This window comes from Spodoptera frugiperda, chromosome 30, assembly GCF_023101765.2.
Source record: "Spodoptera frugiperda isolate SF20-4 chromosome 30, AGI-APGP_CSIRO_Sfru_2.0, whole genome shotgun sequence".
Lineage (NCBI taxonomy): Eukaryota > Metazoa > Arthropoda > Insecta > Lepidoptera > Noctuidae > Spodoptera > Spodoptera frugiperda.
In genome coordinates, this window is record NC_064241.1 from 11308446 (window position 1) to 11331860 (window position 23415).

General features: G+C 38.5%; 2 long non-coding RNA genes across 2 annotated transcripts; both read right to left on the reverse strand.

Annotated features, from left to right (window-relative positions):
* Window positions 1-2049: 2049 nt before the first annotated feature.
* LOC126912785 (uncharacterized) lies at window positions 2050-22439 on the reverse strand. Its single transcript, XR_007707433.1, has 6 exons — window positions 21844-22439; window positions 18562-19225; window positions 18131-18346; window positions 13192-13796; window positions 11620-12071; window positions 2050-2192 (listed from the first exon to the last, which is right to left on the reverse strand). It is a non-coding gene; the product is annotated as an uncharacterized LOC126912785 (long non-coding RNA).
* LOC126912789 (uncharacterized) lies at window positions 3811-5342 on the reverse strand. Its single transcript, XR_007707437.1, has 2 exons — window positions 4972-5342; window positions 3811-4705 (listed from the first exon to the last, which is right to left on the reverse strand). It is a non-coding gene; the product is annotated as an uncharacterized LOC126912789 (long non-coding RNA).
* Window positions 22440-23415: the final 976 nt, after the last annotated feature.

Consider the following 23415-nt stretch of genomic DNA (forward strand, 5'->3'; position numbering starts at 1 on the left):
TAAACCGCGTCGCTTTAGAACGTGCAATAAGACACACTACATTTTAAAACCCGATGTCACCGTGCCCGCCTGTATCGACCGTTCCACTGCAGCGACAGCATCAGCATGTCAGCACATCAGCACCGGGAACAGGCAGACACGTGACGGCTACACCACCCCCTTACTCCATTAAATTTTATTTTTGTTAACTTTGGACAGATTCAACGATCTTGTGTTTTACGCGTTACGTTTTTTGACAAATCTATACATATAATAAAATCGTAGAAAAGTGCTGTCTGTACATTGAAAATAAAAATAAAAAAAATAGCAGGGGTTATTGTTATGTCGATGTCGAACCCAAAAATGTAATTAACTTTTTTTTTGTCTGTTTGTCTGTTTGTCTGTTTGTCTGTTCGTCTGTTTGTCTGTTCGTCTGTTTGTCTGTTCGTCTGTGCGCGCTAATCTCAGAAACGGCTGATCCGAGTTGGATGCGGTTTTCACGAATATATTGTGGGATGCTTAAATTTACATTTAGTGTTTGTTTCATGTCAATCGGTTCATAAATAAAAAAGTTATGTCAAATTAAAGAATCACGTCGAACATTCTATGCTTATACCATTAATCTCCGCAACTATTTGACGGATTTGGTTGAAATTTGGTACAGATATAGTTTAGAACCTTAGAAAGGACATAGATATATTTTTATTTCAAAAATCAAAAAATAAAAATAAGAAATAAATTATTTATAAATAATTCTATGTCGATCGTTACACGACTTCGGTTCATGTTATTGTTTTAATTCATCGAAAAAAAGTAAATAAATAGTAAAAAGGTATGAAAAAAATAATATCAATATAATAAAACATTTAGTACAAAGAAAATGCTCTAACGGAGTATAGATAATTCTATGTCGATCGTTACACGACTTCGGTTCATGTTATTGTTTTAATTCATCGAAAAAAGTAAATAAATAGTAAAAAGGTATGAAAAAAATAATATCAATATAATTAAACTTTTAGTACAAAGAAAATGCCCGAACGGAGTATAAATAAATAATCCAAGTTGTCTTTATCCTCGATAGATGGCGTTGGGATCGAAATAGATCGCGCTATGGTTTCGTTACATTCATTTGGTTGGGTATCGGCCGAGCGCTTCGGTACTATCGTAGAAAAAGTGTATTATCAGTCGTATGATTATTTGTCTGTAGTGGTCCTGCTGTTTCGTATATTCTAAATTGGTTTCGTTGTATTTGTCAATTAATAAGTTTATTTGTTGGGTTTTCCTGGTTTTTTGGTTAAACTATTTAACGTAGGTTTAGTTTGATATCGATTATTAGTAGTTACTGTAGTTAGTTTTTTTAATAAAATTGTAAGTCTAATTTATAAATTAATTAGATTAGATTTAAGTCGTTTCTTTTAAATTATTTAGTTTAAGCTTGGTTATTATAGCATAGAGGATAGGTTGTAATATAGTTTCTTTTTTAATTGTTATAAATTCGTAATTCGTAGCTTTCTTTAGTTTTAAGTTAGTTTAAGTCCGTTTTTAAACTATTTTTTCAATGCCCTAAGTGAGTATACATCTATTAAATTCAAACGCAGAGCTCATTATGTTGATTTTTGAAGAGTTCCCTGGAATATCTTCCACATCTCATTTTTGAAGAGATCCCGCGAGATCGGGAACTATGTGGTTAAAACCAAAAATTTGCCGGAAGTCACTATTCCACGCGAACGAAGTCGCGGGCAAAAGCTAGTATATAAATAAAATACACTTTGAAACCTAATGTCACCGTGCCCGCCTGCATCGACCGTTCCACTGCAGCGACAGCATCAGCATGTCAGCACATCAGCACCGGGAACAGGCAGGCACGAGACGGCTACACCACCCCCTTACTACATTAAATTTTATTTTTATTTACTTTGGACAGATCCGACGATATTGTGTTTTACGCATTACGTTTTTTGACAAATATATAAATAAAATACCCTTTTCTTTGAAACCTAATGTCACCGTGCCCGCCTGCATCGACCGTTCCACTGCAGCGACAGCATCAGCATGTCAGCACATCAGCACCGGGAACAGGCAGGCACGAGACGGCTACACCACCCCCTTACTACATTAAATTTTATTTTTCTTAACTTTGGACAGATCCAACGATCTTGTGTTTTACGCGTTACGTTTTTTGACAAATATATAAATAAAATACACTTTGAAACCTAATGTCACCGTGCCCGCCTGCATCGACCGTTCCACTGCAGCGACAGCATCAGCATGTCAGCACATCAGCACCGGGAACACGCAGGCACGAGACGGCTACACCACCCCCTTGCTACATTAAATTTAATTTTTAATTTTATCTTACTTTGAACGTGCTTTTTAAATTGGATAAACCCAACAATATGAATTTTGGGAAACTGCTTTTACAGACTACTGCGACAGATCCAACGATTTTGTGTTTTACGCATTACGTTTTTTGAGAAGTACAGCGCTGTACACTTTTCTGTTTTTTGAACTTTTTCGATTTGATATAAACCGCGTCGCTTTTAATAAAATACCCTTTTCTTTGAAACCTAATGTCACCGTGCCCGCCTGCATCGACCGTTCCACTGCAGCGACAGCATCAGCATGTCAGCACATCAGCACCGGGAACAGGCAGAGTCACGTGACACCTTTACTTTACTTCGTGTTTCAACGTAAACTTTTTTAAACTGGATTATGCCCAATTATTCAAAAGTCACATGAAATTTTTTTAAACACAAAAAATACACGTAGCTCGCTCCTCGCCGCAGACGTATTATTATATCAATGTACAATACTCGTCGTGCAGTGCGAGCGCGCGCTGCGCGGCCACACGCCGTGCACTCAGTGCACGCGTCGTGTGACATCATTGTGAACGCTCCAATTGATGCGATCGGGGCGTTGAAACACACTTTGAAAGACGCGACTTAGGTAGCGCAGATACATATTTTTATTAATTTTTATTCTTCTTCACACAATTAACTATGATACACTACAATATTCAATTCATAATAAAATACACATAAACTTTCTTTTCTTTTCATTGTTGGGTTCCATGGGAGACTACAAATATCACGGATTTTGAGATTTTGTTATGTTTGTTAAGTAATTTGAGTTTTCTGGTTGAGAACCCTTAAAGCCGTTAATTTAAATAACGTTTCTGAGCTCCGAGCTTTCGTGCGTGCACGCGACTGGTCACGTAGGCCACATACGACGACGCGGCTCGCGTAGTGCTTGAACGCGCGCGTCGCCTATTCGGTTGGATTTCCAACAAATACAGTTTTCAAGATCTATCCCGCGACTTGTAATGACAATGCTAATATATCTATTTGTTAAAATCTTATTACATTTGGGTGGACCCAACAATTTAATTTGAAAAAAAAAAATTGTTTCTTGTTCGTGTATTAATTTTTCATACATAATGTGATTTAGACGGTTAGCGTGGTGGGCAACCAGCTACCACAGGAGTGTAGCGGATTCGATTCAACTTCAACAATTTTATTGAAGTAAAGTAATAACTACATTGCCACTTACGAAACAAAAAATTGTTTTACTTGTTCGTGTATTAATTTTACACATCTTTTTTTTTAAAACTGTGTGTCGCTCGGTTTCTGTTCCGCGTCTGGGGCAAAGTTTTCTTAGGATTATTTTATTAGGATTACTTGGATAAACCCGACATATCAATGTTGGTATCTATGGGCAAATGCCATTCTATACCATGTCCTGTATCTTTTGATGAGGAAAGTAGTTTCCGGTGCTCGATAACGACGTCAATTTTTTATATGTCAAGTTTAGCACTTCCCGTTCGTGTATTAATTATTAATTTTGTGTATATATTATTAAAAAATAAAAGTCCTATACCTCTTGACGCCTATACAAAACCCGTAGTACACTCAGTACAATAACCACAACCACCGTACGTACGTACAATCGGACTATAACCAACCGGAAAAGGCCATCACCAACAAACAGCAAAGCAAAATACACAAGAAGAAAAGCAACACGCAAAAATTCGCAAACACACAATAGCGCAAATAAATAAGCAGTACGAATTATATGAATAAATATCGAGTAAACTATAAATATGGACAAAAAAAAACAGAAACAGACACTTTAAAAACAAATTTAGAAGTACCAAAAACGCATCGAAACGAAACAACATCGAGAGCACAAACGACCAAGCAACGACAATACCTGTAAAGTCATACAAGAAAAGAGCTGAAAAATCATAATTAATTACGAACCCAAAGATCGAATTACAACAAACATCACCCGTGAGACGCCACAACCCTAACCGAATAACGATCCTTAACAGCCGAGCAAGAGAACACGCAAAGATACCATACACAAACGAACTGCAAAACACAACGACAAAATCAAACAGAGGACACAAAGCGAGTACAAAGTGAAAGAGCGAACAACACAAGGAATATAGACGAACCATAACAACAGACCAACGAGAAACGAAATCAACAACACCCACACAATGATACCTAAAGAATTTACGAGGTACATAAATATAGGGGACATATAAAATAAAGCGCTCGGTTGTTTCCGACGTTTAGTAGTAATACACTTTTAACTTTTTAAACCATATTTTTTTTACTTTAAAACCGAATGTCACCGTGCCCGCCTGTATCGACCGTTCCACTGCAGCGACAGCATCAGCATGTCAGCACATCAGCACCGGGATCAGGCAGACACGTGACACCTTTACTTTGTGTTTCAACGTTAACTTTTTAAAACTGGATTACGGCCAATTATTCAAAAGTCAATGTGAATTCTGTAAAACTGATTTTACGCACACTTTTCTTTAAACTTTTTTCGATTTGATTTAAACCGCGTCGCTTTGGAACGTGCAATAAGACACACTTTAAAACCGAATGTCACCGTGCCCGCCTGTATCGACCGTTCCACTGCAGCGACAGCATCAGCATGTCAGCACATCAGCACCGGGAACAGGCAGACACGTGACACCTTTACTTTGTGTTTCAACGTTAACTTTTTAAAACTGGATTACGTCCAATTATTCAAAAGTCAATGTGAATTTTGTGAAACTGATTTTACGCACACTTTTCTTTAAACTTTTTCGATTTGATTTAAACCGCGTCGTATTATAAAAAAGACACTACACTTTAAAACCGAATGTCACCGTGCCCGCCTGTATCGACCGTTCCACTGCAGCGACAGCATCAGCATGTCAGCACATCAGCACCGGGAACAGGCAGACACGTGACGGCTACACCACCCCTTACTACATTAAATTTTAAATTTAATTTTATCTCACTTGAAACATTCTTTTTAAATTGGATAAACCCAACAATATGAATTTTGGGAAACTGCTTTTACAGATGACTGCGACAGATCCAACGATCTTGTGTTTTACGCGTTACGTTTTTTGACAAATATATAAATAAAATACACTTTGAAACCTAATGTCACCGTGCCCGCCTGCATCGACCGTTCCACTGCAGCGACAGCATCAGCATGTCAGCACATCAGCACCGGGAACAGGCAGGCACGAGACGGCTACACCACCCCTTACTACATTAAATTTTATTTTTGTTAACTTTGGACAGATCCAACGATCTTGTGTTTTACGCGTTACGTTTTGTGACAAGTACAGCGCCGTACAAATTTCTACACTTTGAACTTTTTCGATTGGATTTAAACCGCGTCGCTTTAGAACGTGCAATAAGACACACTACACTTTAAAACCTTATGTCACCGTGCCCGCCTGTATCGACCGTTCCACTGCAGCGACAGCATCAGCATGTCAGCACATCAGCACCGGGAACAGGCAGACACGTGACGGCTACACCACCCCCTTACGACATTAAATTTAATTTTTAATTTTATCTTACTTTTAACGTGCTTTTTAAATTGGATAAACCCAACAATATGAATTTTGGGAAACTGCTTTTACAGACTACTGCGACAGATCCAACGATTTTGTGTTTTACGCATTACGTTTTTTGAGAAGTACAGCGCTGTACACTTTTCTGTTTTTTGAACTTTTTCGATTTGATATAAACCGCGTCGCTTTTAATAAAATACCCTTTTCTTTGAAACCTAATGTCACCGTGCCCGCCTGCATCGACCGTTCCACTGCAGCGACAGCATCAGCATGTCAGCACATCAGCACCGGGAACAGGCAGAGTCACGTGACACCTTTACTTTACTTCGTGTTTCAACGTAAACTTTTTTAAACTGGATTATGCCCAATTATTCAAAAGTCACATGAAATTTTTTTAAACACAAAAAATACACGTAGCTCGCTCCTCGCCGCAGACGTATTATTATATCAATGTACAATACTCGTCGTGCAGTGCGAGCGCGCGCTGCGCGGCCACACGCCGTGCACTCAGTGCACGCGTCGTGTGACATCATTGTGAACGCTCCAATTGATGCGATCGGGGCGTTGAAACACACTTTGAAAGACGCGACTTAGGTAGCGCAGATACATATTTTTATTAATTTTTATTCTTCTTCACACAATTAACTATGATACACTACAATATTCAATTCATAATAAAATACACATAAACTTTCTTTTCTTTTCATTGTTGGGTTCCATGGGAGACTACAAATATCACGGATTTTGAGATTTTGTTATGTTGGTTAAGTAATTTGAGTTTTCTGGTTGAGAACCCTTAAAGCCGTTAATTTAAATAACGTTTCTGAGCTCCGAGCTTTCGTGCGTGCACGCGACTGGTCACGTAGGCCACATACGACGACGCGGCTCGCGTAGTGCTTGAACGCGCGCGTCGCCTATTCGGTTGGATTTCCAACAAATACAGTTTTCAAGATCTATCCCGCGACTTGTAATGACAATGCTAATATATCTATTTGTTAAAATCTTATTACATTTGGGTGGACCCAACAATTTAATTTGAAAAAAAAATTGTTTCTTGTTCGTGTATTAATTTTCCATACATAATGTGATTTAGACGGTTAGCGTGGTGGGCAACCAGCTACCACAGGAGTGTAGCGGATTCGATTCAACTTCAACAATTTTATTGAAGTAAAGTAATAACTACATTGCCACTTACGAAACAAAAAATTGTTTTACTTGTTCGTGTATTAATTTTACACATCTTTTTTTTTTAAAACTGTGTGTCGCTCGGTTTCTGTTCCGCGTCTGGGGCAAAGTTTTCTTAGGATTATTTTATTAGGATTACTTGGATAAACCCGACATATCAATGTTGGTCTCTATGGGCAAATGCCATTCTATACCATGTCCTGTATCTTTTGATGAGGAAAGTTGTTTCCGGTGCTCGATAACGACGTCAATTTTTTGTATGTCAAGTTTAGCACTTCCCGTTCGTGTATTAATTATTAATTTTGTGTATATATTATTAAAAAATAAAAGTCCTATACCTCTTGACGCCTATACAAAACCCGTAGTACACTCAGTACAATAACCACAACCACCGTACGTACGTACAATCGGACTATAACCAACCGGAAAAGGCCATCACCAACAAACAGCAAAGCAAAATACACAAGAAAGAAAAGCAACACGCAAAAATTCGCAAACACACAATAGCGCAAATAAATAAGCAGTACGAATTATATGAATAAATATATCAAGTAAACTATAAATATGGACAAAAAAACAGAAACAGACAGTTTAAAAACAAATTCGGAAGTACCAAAAACGCATTGAAACGAAACAACATCGAGAGCACAAACGACCAAGCAACGACAATACCTGTAAAGTCATACAGAAAAGAGCTGAAAAATCATAATTAATTACGAACCCAAAGATCGAATTACAACAAACCTCATCCGTGAGACACCACAACCCTAACCGAATAACGATCCTTAACAGCCGAGCAAGAGAACACGCAAAGATACAATACACAAAGAACTGCAAAACACAACGACAAAATCAAACTGAGGACACAAAACGAGTACAAACAAAGTGAAAGAGCGAAGAACACAAGGAATATAGACGAACCATAACAACAGACCAACGAGAAACGAAATCAACAACACCCACACAATGATACCTAAAGAATTTACGAGGTACATAAATATAGGGGACATATAAAATAAAGCGCTCGGTTGTTTCCGACGTTTAGTAGTAATACACTTTTAACTTTTTAAACCATATTTTTTTTTACTTTAAAACCGAATGTCACCGTGCCCGCCTGTATCGACCGTTCCACTGCAGCGACAGCATCAGCATGTCAGCACATCAGCACCGGGATCAGGCAGACACGTGACACCTTTACTTTGTGTTACAACGTTAACTTTTTAAAACTGGATTACGTCCAATTATTCAAAAGTCAATGTGAATTCTGTAAAACTGATTTTACGCACACTTTTCTTTAAACTTTTTTTCGATTTGATTTAAACCGCGTCGCTTTGGAACGTGCAATAAGACACACTTTAAAACCGAATGTCACCGTGCCCGCCTGTATCGACCGTTCCACTGCAGCGACAGCATCAGCATGTCAGCACATCAGCACCGGGAACAGACAGACACGTGACACCTTTACTTTGTGTTTCAACGTTAACTTTTTAAAACTGGATTACGTCCAATTATTCAAAAGTCAATGTGAATTTTGTGAAACTGATTTTACGCACACTTTTCTTTAAACTTTTTCGATTTGATTTAAACCGCGTCGTATTATAAAAAAGACACTAAACTTTAAAACCGAATGTCACCGTGCCCGCCTGTATCGACCGTTCCACTGCAGCGACAGCATCGGCATGTCAGCACATCAGCACCGGGAACAGGCAGACACGTGACGGCTACACCACCCCCTTACTACATTAAATTTTAAATTTAATTTTATCTTTGAAACATTCTTTTTAAATTGGATAAACCCAACAATATGAATTTTGGGAAACTGCTTTTACAGATGACTGCGACAGATCCAACGATCTTGTGTTTTACGCGTTACGTTTTTTGACAAATATATAAATAAAATACACTTTGAAACCTAATGTCACCGTGCCCGCCTGCATCGACCGTTCCACTGCAGCGACAGCATCAGCATGTCAGCACATCAGCACCGGGAACAGGCAGGCACGAGACGGCTACACCACCCCCTTACTACATTAAATTTTATTTTTCTTAACTTTGGACAGATCCAACGATCTTGTGTTTTACGCGTTACGTTTTTTGACAAGTACAGCGCCGTACAAATTTCTACACTTTGAACTTTTTCGATTGGATTTAAACCGCGTCGCTTTAGAACGTGCAATAAGACACACTACATTTTAAAACCCGATGTCACCGTGCCCGCCTGTATCGACCGTTCCACTGCAGCGACAGCATCAGCATGTCAGCACATCAGCACCGGGAACAGGCAGACACGTGACGGCTACACCACCCCTTACGACATTAAATTTAATTTTTAATTTTATCTTACTTTGAACGTGCTTTTTAAATTGGATAAACCCAACAATATGAATTTTGGGAAACTGCTTTTACAGACTACTGCGACAGATCCAACGATTTTGTGTTTTACGCATTACGTTTTTTGAGAAGTACAGCGCTGTACACTTTTCTGTTTTTTGAACTTTTTCGATTTGATATAAACCGCGTCGCTTTTAATAAAATACCCTTTTCTTTGAAACCTAATGTCACCGTGCCCGCCTGCATCGACCGTTCCACTGCAGCGACAGCATCAGCATGTCAGCACATCAGCACCGGGAACAGGCAGAGTCACGTGACACCTTTACTTTACTTCGTGTTTCAACGTAAACTTTTTTAAACTGGATTATGCCCAATTATTCAAAAGTCACATGAAATTTTTTTAAACACAAAAAATACACGTAGCTCGCTCCTCGCCGCAGACGTATTATTATATCAATGTACAATACTCGTCGTGCAGTGCGAGCGCGCGCTGCGCGGCCACACGCCGTGCACTCAGTGCACGCGTCGTGTGACATCATTGTGAACGCTCCAATTGATGCGATCGGGGCGTTGAAACACACTTTGAAAGACGCGACTTAGGTAGCGCAGATACATATTTTTATTAATTTTTATTCTTCTTCACACAATTAACTATGATACACTACAATATTCAATTCATAATAAAATACACATAAACTTTCTTTTCTTTTCATTGTTGGGTTCCATGGGAGACTACAAATATCACGGATTTTGAGATTTTGTTATGTTGGTTAAGTAATTTGAGTTTTCTGGTTGAGAACCCTTAAAGCCGTTAATTTAAATAACGTTTCTGAGCTCCGAGCTTTCGTGCGTGCACGCGACTGGTCACGTAGGCCACATACGACGACGCGGCTCGCGTAGTGCTTGAACGCGCGCGTCGCCTATTCGGTTGGATTTCCAACAAATACAGTTTTCAAGATCTATCCCGCGACTTGTAATGACAATGCTAATATATCTATTTGTTAAAATCAATATTTGTGCAATAAGACACACTACATTTTAAAACCCGATGTCACCGTGCCCGCCTGTATCGACCGTTCCACTGCAGCGACAGCATCAGCATGTCAGCACATCAGCACCGGGAACAGGCAGACACGTGACGGCTACACCACCCCTTACGACATTAAAGGAGATGGCTAAATGACTGACCCAGGCATAATAACAAGAATACGAATTTCACGCTAACCCGTATCATTTAAATATTCACTTATGAATTATTTTGTGTTTAACTAATTCTTATAACTTGGTGAACAAAAATTAACAAAAAATAAGTTTCATAATTGATTTTTTTCTGTTGTGGTTACTGGTTACTGCAAGCTATTATTAGGACATTAGTTTCCCCGAAAATCAAATCGAAATAATTAAACGAACATCAATTTTTAATAACGGTAATATAATGACTTTTTTCTGAAACCAAATAATTGTAAATGTTTTGATCGACACAAAATATATATTTTGTATAAGATTGCACAATCTTACTATATATTTTGTGTCTGTCCTTGGTTACTTTGTGTTCATTATCTAGTATATGCAGAATTGTTTACCTATCTACCTCATATATAAATAACTTTCGGCTCAGGCACCTCAAAACGCCTTGGGAAAAGTTCAGAGCAATGTTATATTTTGAAGTTTTTGTAACGTTGTTTGACGTAGGAGCGCTACTTTATTTTCAGGATTGCGCAGATATGCCAAGTTTCTGGACCTTCTTAACTACAAAATATCAATCTTTAATTATGCGGCTTTATTTATTGCTAGGTACCATATTTATACAATATTTATTTGTACGGGTTACGACGTCCATACTTTGGTTTAGCCATGTCCTTTAATTTTTAATTTTATCTTACTTTTAACGTGCTTTTTAAATTGGATAAACCCAACAATATGAATTTTGGGAAACTGCTTTTACAGACTACTGCGACAGGTTTAACGATCTTGTGCTTTACGCGTCACTTTTTTTTAACAAGTGCAGCGCCGTACACTTTTCTGTACTTTAAAACCGAATGTCACCGTGCCCGCCTGTATCGACCGTTCCACTGCAGCGACAGCATCAGCATGTCAGCACATCAGCACCGGGAACAGGCAGACACGAGACGGCTACACCACCCCCTTACTACATTAAATTTTATTTTTATTTACTTTGGACAGATCCGACGATATTGTGTTTTACGCATTACGTCTTTTGACAAATATATAAATAAAATACACTTTGAAACCTAATGTCACCGTGCCCGCCTGCATCGACCGTTCCACTGCAGCGACAGCATCAGCATGTCAGCACATCAGCACCGGGAACAGGCAGACACGTGACGGCTACACCACCCCCTTACGACATTAAATTTTATTTTTAGTTTTGTCTCACTTTTAATTGGTTTTTTAAATTGGATAAACCCGACAATTTGAATTTTGGGAAACTGATTTTACAGATGACTGCGACAGATCCAACGATCTTGTGTTTTACGCGTTACGTTTTTTTAACAAGTGCAGCGCCGTACACTTTTCTGTTCTTTGAACTTTTTCGATTTGATTTAAACCGCGTCGCTTTTAATAAAATACACTTTACTTTAAAACCCGATGTCACCGTGCCCGCCTGTATCGACCGTTCCACTGCAGCGACAGCATCAGCATGTCAGCACATCAGCACCAGGAACAGGCAGACACGTGACACCTTTTGAACAGCAAAGCAAAATTTACAAGAAAGAAAAGCAACACGCAAAATTTCGCAAACACACAATAGCGCAAATAAATAAGCAGTACAAATTATATGAATAAATATCAAGTTAACTATAAACAATGACAAAAAAACAGAAACAGACAGTTTAAAAACAAATTCGGAAGTACCAAAAACGCATTGAAACGAAACAACATCGAGAGCACAAACGACCAAGCAACGACAATACCTGTAAAGTCATACAGAAAAGAGCTGAAAAATCATAATTAATTACGAACCCAAAGATCGAATTACAACAAACATCACCCGTGAGACACCACAACCGAAACCGAATAACGATCCTTAACAGCCGAGCAAGAGAACACGCAAAGATACCATACACAAACGAACTGCAAAACACAACGACATAATCAAACAGAGGACACAAAGCGAGTACAAAGTGAAAGAGCGAACAACACAAGGAATATAGACGAAAGTAACAACAGACCAACGAGAATCGAAATCAACAACACAATGATACCTAAAGAATTTACGAGATACATAAATATAGGGGATATATAAAATAAAGCGCTCGGTTGTTTCCGACGTTTAGTAGTAATACACTTTTAACTTTTTAAACCATAAGAAATTTTAAAACACTTCAATTTTATTTTTATTAACTTTGGATAAACCCAACGATCTTGTTTTTACCCGTTACGTTTTTTGACAAGTACAGCGCCGCACACTTTTCTTTACTTTGAACTTTCTCGATTGGATTTAAACCGCGCCCGCTTTAAATAAAACACACTACACTTTAAAACCCAATGTCACCGTGCCCGCCTGTATCGACCGTTCCACTGCAGCGACAGCATCAGCATGTCAGCACATCAGCACCGGGAACAGGCAGACACGTGACGGCTACACCACCCCTTACTACATTAAATTTTATTTTTGTTAACTTTGGACAGATCCGACGATATTGTGTTTTACGCATTACGTTTTTTGACAAATATATAAATAAAATACCCTTTACTTTGAAACCTAATGTCACCGTGCCCGCCTGCATCGACCGTTCCACTGCAGCGACAGCATCAGCATGTCAGCACATCAGCACCGGGATCAGGCAGACACGTGACACCTTTACTTTGTGTTTCAACGTTAACTTTTTAAAACTGGATTACGTCCAATTATTCAAAAGTCAATGTGAATTTTGTGAAACTGATTTTACGCACACTTTTCTTTAAACTTTTTCGATTGGATTTAAACCGCGTCGCTTTAGAACGTGCAATAAGACACACTACATTTTAAAACCCGATGTCACCGTGCCCGCCTGTATCGACCGTTCCACTGCAGCGACAGCATCAGCATGTCAGCACATCAGCACCGGGAACAGGCAGACACGTGACGGCTACACCACCCCCTTACGACATTAAATTTTATTTTTGTTAACTTTGGACAGATCCAACGATCTTGTGTTTTACGCGTTACGTTTTTTGACAAATATATAAATAAAATACACTTTGAAACCTAATGTCACCGTGCCCGCCTGTATCGACCGTTCCACTGCAGCGACAGCATCAGCATGTCAGCACATCAGCACCGGGAACAGGCAGGCACGAGACGGCTACACCACCCCCTTACGACATTAAATTTTATTTTTATTTACTTTGGACAGATCCGACGATATTGTGTTTTACGCGTTACGTTTTTTGACAAATATATAAATAAAATACACTTTGAAACCTAATGTCACCGTGCCCGCCTGTATCGACCGTTCCACTGCAGCGACAGCATCAGCATGTCAGCACATCAGCACCGGGAACAGGCAGACACGTGACGGCTACACCACCCCCTTACGACATTAAATTTTATTTTTATTTACTTTGGACAGATCCGACGATATTGTGTTTTACGCGTTACGTTTTTTGACAAATCTATACATATAATAAAATCGTAGAAAAGTGCTGTCTGTACATTGAAAATAAAAATAAAAAAAATAGCAGGGGTTATTGTTATGTCGATGTCGAACCCAAAAATGTAATTAACTTTTTTTTTGTCTGTTTGTCTGTTTGTCTGTTTGTCTGTTTGTCTGTTCGTCTGTGCGCGCTAATCTCAGAAGCGGCTGATCCGAGTTGGATGCGGTTTTCACGAATATATTGTGGGATGCTTAAATTTACATTTAGTGTTTGTTTCATGTCAATCGGTTCATAAATAAAAAAGTTATGTCAAATTAAAGAATCACGTCGAACATTCTATGCTTATACCATTAATCTCCGCAACTATTTGACGGATTTGGTTGAAATTTGGTACAGATATAGTTTAGAACCTTAGAAAGGACATAGATATATTTTTATTTCAAAAATCAAAAAATAAAAATAAGAAATAAATTATTTATAAATAACTGTCGATCGTTACACGACTTCGGTTCATGTTATTGTTTTAATTCATCGAAAAAAAGTAAATAAATAGTAAAAAGGTATGAAAAAAATAATATCAATATAATTAAACTTTTAGTACAAAGAAAATGCCCGAACTACTTGGATTATTTATTTAAACGTCGCATAAATAAATATTTATTTATTTATGTACTCATAAATAAATAATCCAAGTTGTCTTTATCCTCGTTCCATCGAAATAGATCGCGCTATGGTTTCGTTACATTCATTTGGTTGGGTATCGGCCGAGCGCTTCGGTACTATCGTAGAAAAAGTGTATTATCAGTCGTATGATTATTTGTCTGTAGTGGTCCTGCTGTTTCGTATATTCTAAATTGGTTTCGTTGTATTTGTCAATTAATAAGTTTATTTGTTGGGTTTTCCTGGTTTTTTGGTTAAACTATTTAACGTAGGTTTAGTTTGATATCGATTATTAGTAGTTACTGTAGTTAGTTTTTTTAATAAAATTGTAAGTCTAATTTATAAATTAATTAGATTAGATTTAAGTCGTTTCTTTTATTATTTAGTTTAAGCTTGGTTATTATAGCATAGAGGATAGGTTGTAATATAGTTTCTTTTTTAATTGTTATAAATTCGTAATTCGTAGCTTTCTTTAGTTTTAAGTTAGTTTAAGTCCGTTTTATCCGTTTATTTTTTCAATGCCCTAAGTGACTATACATCTATTAAATTCAAACGCAGAGCTCATTATGTTGATTTTTGAAGAGTTCCCTGGAATATCTTCCACATCTAATTTTTGAAGAGATCCCGCGAGATCGGGAACTATGTGGTTAAAACCAAAAATTTTCGGAAGTCACTATTCCATGCGAACGAAGTCGCGGGCAAAAGCTAGTATATAAATAAAATTTTGAAACCTAATGTCACCGTGCGCCTGTATCGACCGTTCCACTGCAGCGACAGCATCAGCATGTCAGCACATCAGCACCGGGAACAGGCAGACACGTGACGGCTACACCACCCCCTTACGACATTAAATTTTATTTTTATTTACTTTGGACAGATCCGACGATATTATGTTTTACGCATTACGTTTTTTGACAAATATAAATAAAACACTTTACTTTAAAACCGAATGTCACCGTGCCCGCCTGTATCGACCGTTCCACTGCAGCGACAGCATCAGCATGTCAGCACATCAGCACCGGGATCAGGCAGAGTCACGTGACACCTTTACTTTACTTCGTGTTTTAACGTAAACTTTTTTAAACTGGATTATGCCCAATTATTCAAAAGTCACATGAAATTTTTTGAAACTCAAAAAATACACGTAGCTCGCTCCTCGCCGCAGACGTATTATTATATCAATGTACAATACTCGTCGTGCAGTGCGAGCGCGCGCTGCGCGGCCACACGCCGTGCACTCAGTGCACGCGTCGTGTGACATCATTGTGAACGCTCCAATTGATGCGATCGGGGCGTTGAAACACACTTTGAAAGACGCGACTTAGGTAGCGCAGATACATATTTTTATTAATTTTTATTCTTCTTCACACAATTAACTATGATACACTACAATATTCAATTCATAATAAAATACACATAAACTTTCTTTTCTTTTCATTGTTGGGTTCCATGGGAGACTACAAATATCACGGATTTTGAGATTTTGTTATGTTTGTTAAGTAATTTGAGTTTTCTGGTTGAGAACCCTTAAAGCCGTTAATTTAAATAACGTTTCTGAGCTCCGAGCTTTCGTGCGTGCACGCGACTGGTCACGTAGGCCACATACGACGACGCGGCTCGCGTAATGCTTGAACGCGCGCGTCGCCTATTCGGTTGGATTTCCAACAAATACAGTTTTCAAGATCTATCCCGCGACTTGTAATGACAATGCTAATATATCTATTTGTTAAAATCTTATTACATTTGGGTGGACCCAACAATTTAATTTGAAAAAAAAAATTGTTTCTTGTTCGTGTATTAATTTTCCATACATAATGTGATTTAGACGGTTAGCGTGGTGGGCAACCAGCTACCACAGGAGTGTAGCGGATTCGATTCAACTTCAACAATTTTATTGAAGTAAAGTAATAACTACATTGCCACTTACGAAACAAAAAATTGTTTTACTTGTTCGTGTATTAATTTTACACATCTTTTTTTTTAAAACTGTTTGTGTGTCGCTCAGTTTCTGTTCCGCGTCTGGGGCAAAGTTTTCTTAAATTTTTTTTTTAATTTTCTTAGTATTGCTTGGATAAACCCGACATTTCAATATTGGTCTCTATTGGCAAGTGCCATGTCTGGTAACTTTTGATGAGGGAAGTAGTTCTCAGTACTCCATAGCGATGTCAATTTTTTGTATGTCAAGTTTAGCACTTCCCGTTCGTGTATTAATTATTTAATTTTGTGTATATATTATTAAAAAATAAAAGTCCTATACCTCTTGACGCCTATACAAAACCCGTAGTACACTCAGTACAATAACCACAACCACCGTACGTACGTACAATCGGACTATAACCAACCGGAAAAGGCCATCACCAACAAACAGCAAAGCAAAATACACAAGAAAGAAAAGCAACACGCAAAATTTCGCAAACACACAATAGCGCAAATAAATAAGCAGTACGAATTATATGAATAAATATCAAGTAAACTATAAATATGGACAAAAAAAAACAGAAACAGACACTTTAAAAACAAATTTAGAAGTACCAAAAACGCATTGAAACGAAACAACATCGAGAGCACAAACGACCAAGCAACGACAATACCTGTAAAGTCATACAGAAAAGAGCTGAAAAATCATAATTAATTACGAACCCAAAGATCGAATTACAACAGACATCACCCGTGAGACACCACAACCCTAACCGAATAACGATCCTTAACAGCCGAGCAAGAGAACACGCAAAGATACAATACACAAAGAACTGCAAAACACAACGACAAAATCAAACAGAGGACACAAAGCGAGTGCAAACAAAGTGAAAGAGCGAACAACACAAGGAATATAGACGAAACATAACAACAGACCAACGAGAATCGAAATCAACAACACCCACACAATGATACCTAAAGAATTTACGAGGTACATAAATATAGGAGATATATAAAATAAAGCGCTCGGTTGTTTCCGACGTTTAGTGGTAATACACTTTTAACTTTTTAAACCATATTTTTTTTTACTTTAAAACCGAATGTCACCGTGCCCGCCTGTATCGACCGTTCCACTGCAGCGACAGCATCAGCATGTCAGCACATCAGCACCGGGATCAGGCAGACACGTGACACCTTTACTTTGTGTTTCAACGTTAACTTTTTAAAACTGGATTACGTCCAATTATTCAAAAGTCAATGTGAATTCTGTAAAACTGATTTTACGCACACTTTTCTTTAAACTTTTTTCGATTTGATTTAAACCGCGTCGCTTTGGAACGTGCAATAAGACACACTTTAAAACCGAATGTCACCGTGCCCGCCTGTATCGACCGTTCCACTGCAGCGACAGCATCAGCATGTCAGCACATCAGCACCGGGAACAGGCAGACACGTGACGGCTACACCACCCCCTTACGACATTAAATTTTATTTTTATTTACTTTGGACAGATCCGACGATATTGTGTTTTACGCATTACGTTTTTTGACAAATATATAAATAAAATACCCTTTTCTTTGAAACCTAATGTCACCGTGCCCGCCTGCATCGACCGTTCCACTGCAGCGACAGCATCAGCATGTCAGCACATCAGCACCGGGAACAGGCAGACACGTGACGGCTACACCACCCCCTTACGACATTAAATTTTATTTTTATTTACTTTGGACAGATCCGACGATATTGTGTTTTACGCGTTACGTTTTTTGACAAATATATAAATAAAATACACTTTGAAACCTAATGTCACCGTGCCCGCCTGCATCGACCGTTCCACTGCAGCGACAGCATCAGCATGTCAGCACATCAGCACCGGGAACAGGCAGACACGTGACGGCTACACCACCCCTTACGACATTAAATTTTATTTTTATTTACTTTGGACAGATCCGACGATCTTGTGTTTTACGCGTTACGTTTTTTGACAAATATATAAATAAAATACACTTTGAAACCTAATGTCACCGTGCCCGCCTGTATCGACCGTTCCACTGCAGCGACAGCATCAGCATGTCAGCACATCAGCACCGGGAACAGGCAGACACGTGACGGCTACACCACCCCTTACGACATTAAATTTTATTTTTATTTACTTTGGACAGATCCGACGATATTGTGTTTTACGCGTTACGTTTTTTGACAAATATATAAATAAAATACACTTTGAAACCTAATGTCACCGTGCCCGCCTGTATCGACCGTTCCACTGCAGCGACAGCATCAGCATGTCAGCACATCAGCACCGGGAACACGCAGGCACGAGACGGCTACACCACCCCTTCTACATTAAATTTAATTTTTAATTTTATCTTACTTTGAACGTGCTTTTTAAATTGGATAAACCCAACAATATGAATTTTGGGAAACTGCTTTTACAGACTACTGCGACAGATCCAACGATTTTGTGTTTTACGCATTACGTTTTTTGAGAAGTACAGCGCCGTACACTTTTCTGTTTTTTGAACTTTTTCGATTTGATATAAACCGCGTCGCTTTTAATAAAATACCCTTTTCTTTGAAACCTAATGTCACCGTGCCCGCCTGCATCGACCGTTCCACTGCAGCGACAGCATCAGCATGTCAGCACATCAGCACCGGGAACAGGCAGACACGTGACACCTTTACTTTGTGTTTCAACGTAAACTTTTTAAACTGGATTATGCCCAATTATTCAAAAGTCACATGAAATTTTTTTAAACACAAAAAATACACGTAGCTCGCTCCTCGCCGCAGACGTATTATTATATCAATGTACAATACTCGTCGTGCAGTGCGAGCGCGCGCTGCGCGGCCACACGCCGTGCACTCAGTGCACGCGTCGTGTGACATCATTGTGAACGCTCCAATTGATGCGATCGGGGCGTTGAAACACACTTTGAAAGACGCGACTTAGGTAGCGCAGATACATATTTTTATTAATTTTTATTCTTCTTCACACAATTAACTATGATACACTACAATATTCAATTCATAATAAAATACACATAAACTTTCTTTTCTTTTCATTGTTGGGTTCCATGGGAGACTACAAATATCACGGATTTTGAGATTTTGTTATGTTTGTTAAGTAATTTGAGTTTTCTGGTTGAGAACCCTTAAAGCCGTTAATTTAAATAACGTTTCTGAGCTCCGAGCTTTCGTGCGTGCACGCGACTGGTCACGTAGGCCACATACGACGGCGCGGCTCGCGTAATGCTTGAACGCGCGCGTCGCCTATTCGGTTGGATTTCCAACAAATACAGTTTTCAAGATCTATCCCGCGACTTGTAATGACAATGCTAATATATCTATTTGTTAAAATCTTATTACATTTGGGTGGACCTAACAATTTAATTTGAAAAAAAAAATTGTTTCTTGTTCGTGTATTAATTTTCCATACATAATGTGATTTAGACGGTTAGCGTGGTGGGCAACCAGCTACCACAGGAGTGTAGCGGATTCGATTCAACTTCAACAATTTTATTGAAGTAAAGTAATAACTACATTGCCACTTACGAAACAAAAAATTGTTTTACTTGTTCGTGTATTAATTTTACACATCTTTTTTTTTTTAAAACTGTTTGTGTGTCGCTCAGTTTCTATTCCGCGTCTGGGGCAAAGTTTTCTTAAAAAAGGATTTTTTTTTAATTTTATTAGGATTGCTTGGATAAACCCGACATTCAATGTTGGTATCTATGGGCAAATGCCATTCTATACCATGTCCTGTATCTTTTGATGAGGAAAGTAGTTTCCGGTGCTCGACAACGACGTCAATTTTTTGTATGTCAAGTTTAGCACTTCCCGTTCGTGTATTAATTATTTAATTTTGTGTATATATTATTAAAAATAAAAGTCCTATACCTCTTGACGCCTATACAAAACCCGTTAGTACACTCAGTACAATAACCACAACCACCGTACGTACGTACACCTGGACTATAACCAACCGGAAAAGGTCATCACCAACAAACAGCAAAGCAAAATACACAAGAAAGAAAAGCAACTCGCAAAATTTCGCAAACACACAATAGCGCAAATAAATAAGCAGTACGAATTATATGAATAAATATATCAAGTAAACTATAAATATAGACAAAAAAAAAAAACAGAAACAGACACTTTAAAAACAAATTCAGAAGTACCAAAAACGCATCGAAACGAAACAACATCGAGAGCACAAACGACCAAGCAACGACAATACCTGTAAAGTCATACAAGAAAAGAGCTGAAAAATCATAATTAATTACGAACCCAAAGATCGAATTACAACAAACATCACCCGTGAGACGCCACAACCCTAACCGAATAACGATCCTTAACAGCCGAGCAAGAGAACACGCAAAGATACAATACACACAGAACTGCAAAACACAACGACAAAATCAAACAGAGGACACAAAGCGAGTACAAAGTGAAAGAGCGAACAACACAAGGAATATAGACGAACCATAACAACAGACCAACGAGAAACGAAATCAACAACACCCACACAATGATACCTAAAGAATTTACGAGGTACATAAATATAGGGGACATATAAAATAAAGCGCTCGGTTGTTTCCGACGTTTAGTAGTAATACACTTTTAACTTTTTAAACCATATTTTTTTACTTTAAAACCGAATGTCACCGTGCCCGCCTGTATCGACCGTTCCACTGCAGCGACAGCATCAGCATGTCAGCACATCAGCACCGGGATCAGGCAGACACGTGACACCTTTACTTTGTGTTTCAACGTTAACTTTTTAAAACTGGATTACGTCCAATTATTCAAAAGTCAATGTGAATTTTGTGAAACTGATTTTACGCACACTTTTCTTTAAACTTTTTTTCGATTTGATTTAAACCGCGTCGTCGCTTGTCTTTACTTTAAAACCGAATGTCACCGTGCCCGCCTGTATCGACCGTTCCACTGCAGCGACAGCATCAGCATGTCAGCACATCAGCACCGGGAACAGGCAGACACGTGACGGCTACACCACCCCTTACTACATTAAATTTTATTTTTATATACTTTGGACAGATCCGACGATATTGTGTTTTACGCATTACGTTTTTTGACAAGTACAGCGCCGTACAATTTTCTGTACTTTGAACTTTTTCGATTGGATTTAAACCGTGTCGCTTTAGAACGTGCAATAAGACACACTACATTTTAAAACCCGATGTCACCGTGCCCGCCTGCATCGACCGTTCCACTGCAGCGACAGCATCAGCATGTCAGCACATCAGCACCGGGAACAGACAGACACGTGACACCTTTACTTTGTGTTTCAACGTTAACTTTTTAAAACTGGATTACGTCCAATTATTCAAAAGTCAATGTGAATTTTGTGAAACTGATTTTACGCACACTTTTCTTTAAACTTTTTCGATTTGATTTAAACCGCGTCGTATTATAAAAAAGACACTACACTTTAAAACCGAATGTCACCGTGCCCGCCTGCATCGACCGTTCCACTGCAGCGACAGCATCAGCATGTCAGCACATCAGCACCGGGAACAGGCAGACACGTGACGGCTACACCACCCCCTTACTACATTAAATTTTATTTTTAATTTTATCTTACTTTTAACGTGCTTTTTAAATTGGATAAACCCAACAATATGAATTTTGGGAAACTGCTTTTACAGATGACTGCGACAGATCCAACGATCTTGTGTTTTACGCGTTACGTTTTTTTAACAAGTGCAGCGCCGTACACTTTTCTGTTCTTTGAACTTTTTCGATTTGATTTAAACCGCGACGCTTTTTATAAAATACACTTTACTTTAAAAACCAATGTCTCCGTGCCCGCCTGCATCGACCGTTCCACTGCAGCGACAGCATCAGCATTTCAGCTTATCAGCACCGGGAACACGCAGGCACGAGACGGGTACACCACCCCCTTCCTTACTCCATTAAATATTTTTTTTTAGTTTTAACTCACTTTAAACTTCTCACTTTTGTCTTATTTTAAAACGTTTTTTGACAAGTACAGCGCTGCATATTTTTTAAAACTATCTCGATTGGATTTAAACCGCGCCGCTTTGAACGTGCAATAAGACACACTACACTTTAAAACCGAATGTCACCGTGCCCGCCTGTATCGACCGTTCCACTGCAGCGAAAGCATCAGCATGTCAGCACATCAGCACCGGGAACAGACAGACACGTGAACCTTTTGAACAGCAAAGCAAAATACACAAGAAAGAAAAGCAACACGCAAAATTTCGCAAACACACAATAGCGCAAATAAATAAGCAGTACAAATTATATGAATAAATATCAAGTAGACTATAAATATGGACAAAACAACAGAAACAGACAGTTTAAAAACAAATTCGGAAGTACCAAAAACGCATTGAAACGAAACAACATCGAGAGCACAAACGACCAAGCAACGACAATACCTGTAAAGTCATACAGAAAAGAGCTGAAAAATCATAATTAATTACGAACCCAAAGATCGAATTACAACAGACATCACCCGAAAGTCAACACAACCCTAACCGAATAACGATCCTTACCACCGAGCAAGAGAACACGCAAAGATAGAATACACAAAGAACTGCAAAACACAACGACATAATCAAACAGAGGACACAAAGCGAGTACAAAGAAAGTGAGAGAGCGAACACAGGGAATATAGACGAAAGTAACAACAGACCAACGAGAAACGAAATCAACAACACCCACACAATGATACCTAAAGAATTTACGAGGTACATAAATATAGGGGATATATAAAATAAAGCGCTCCGTTGTTTCCGACGTTTAGTGGTAATAAATACACTTTTAACTTTTTAAACCATATTTTTTTTTTACTTTAAAACCGAATGTCACCGTGC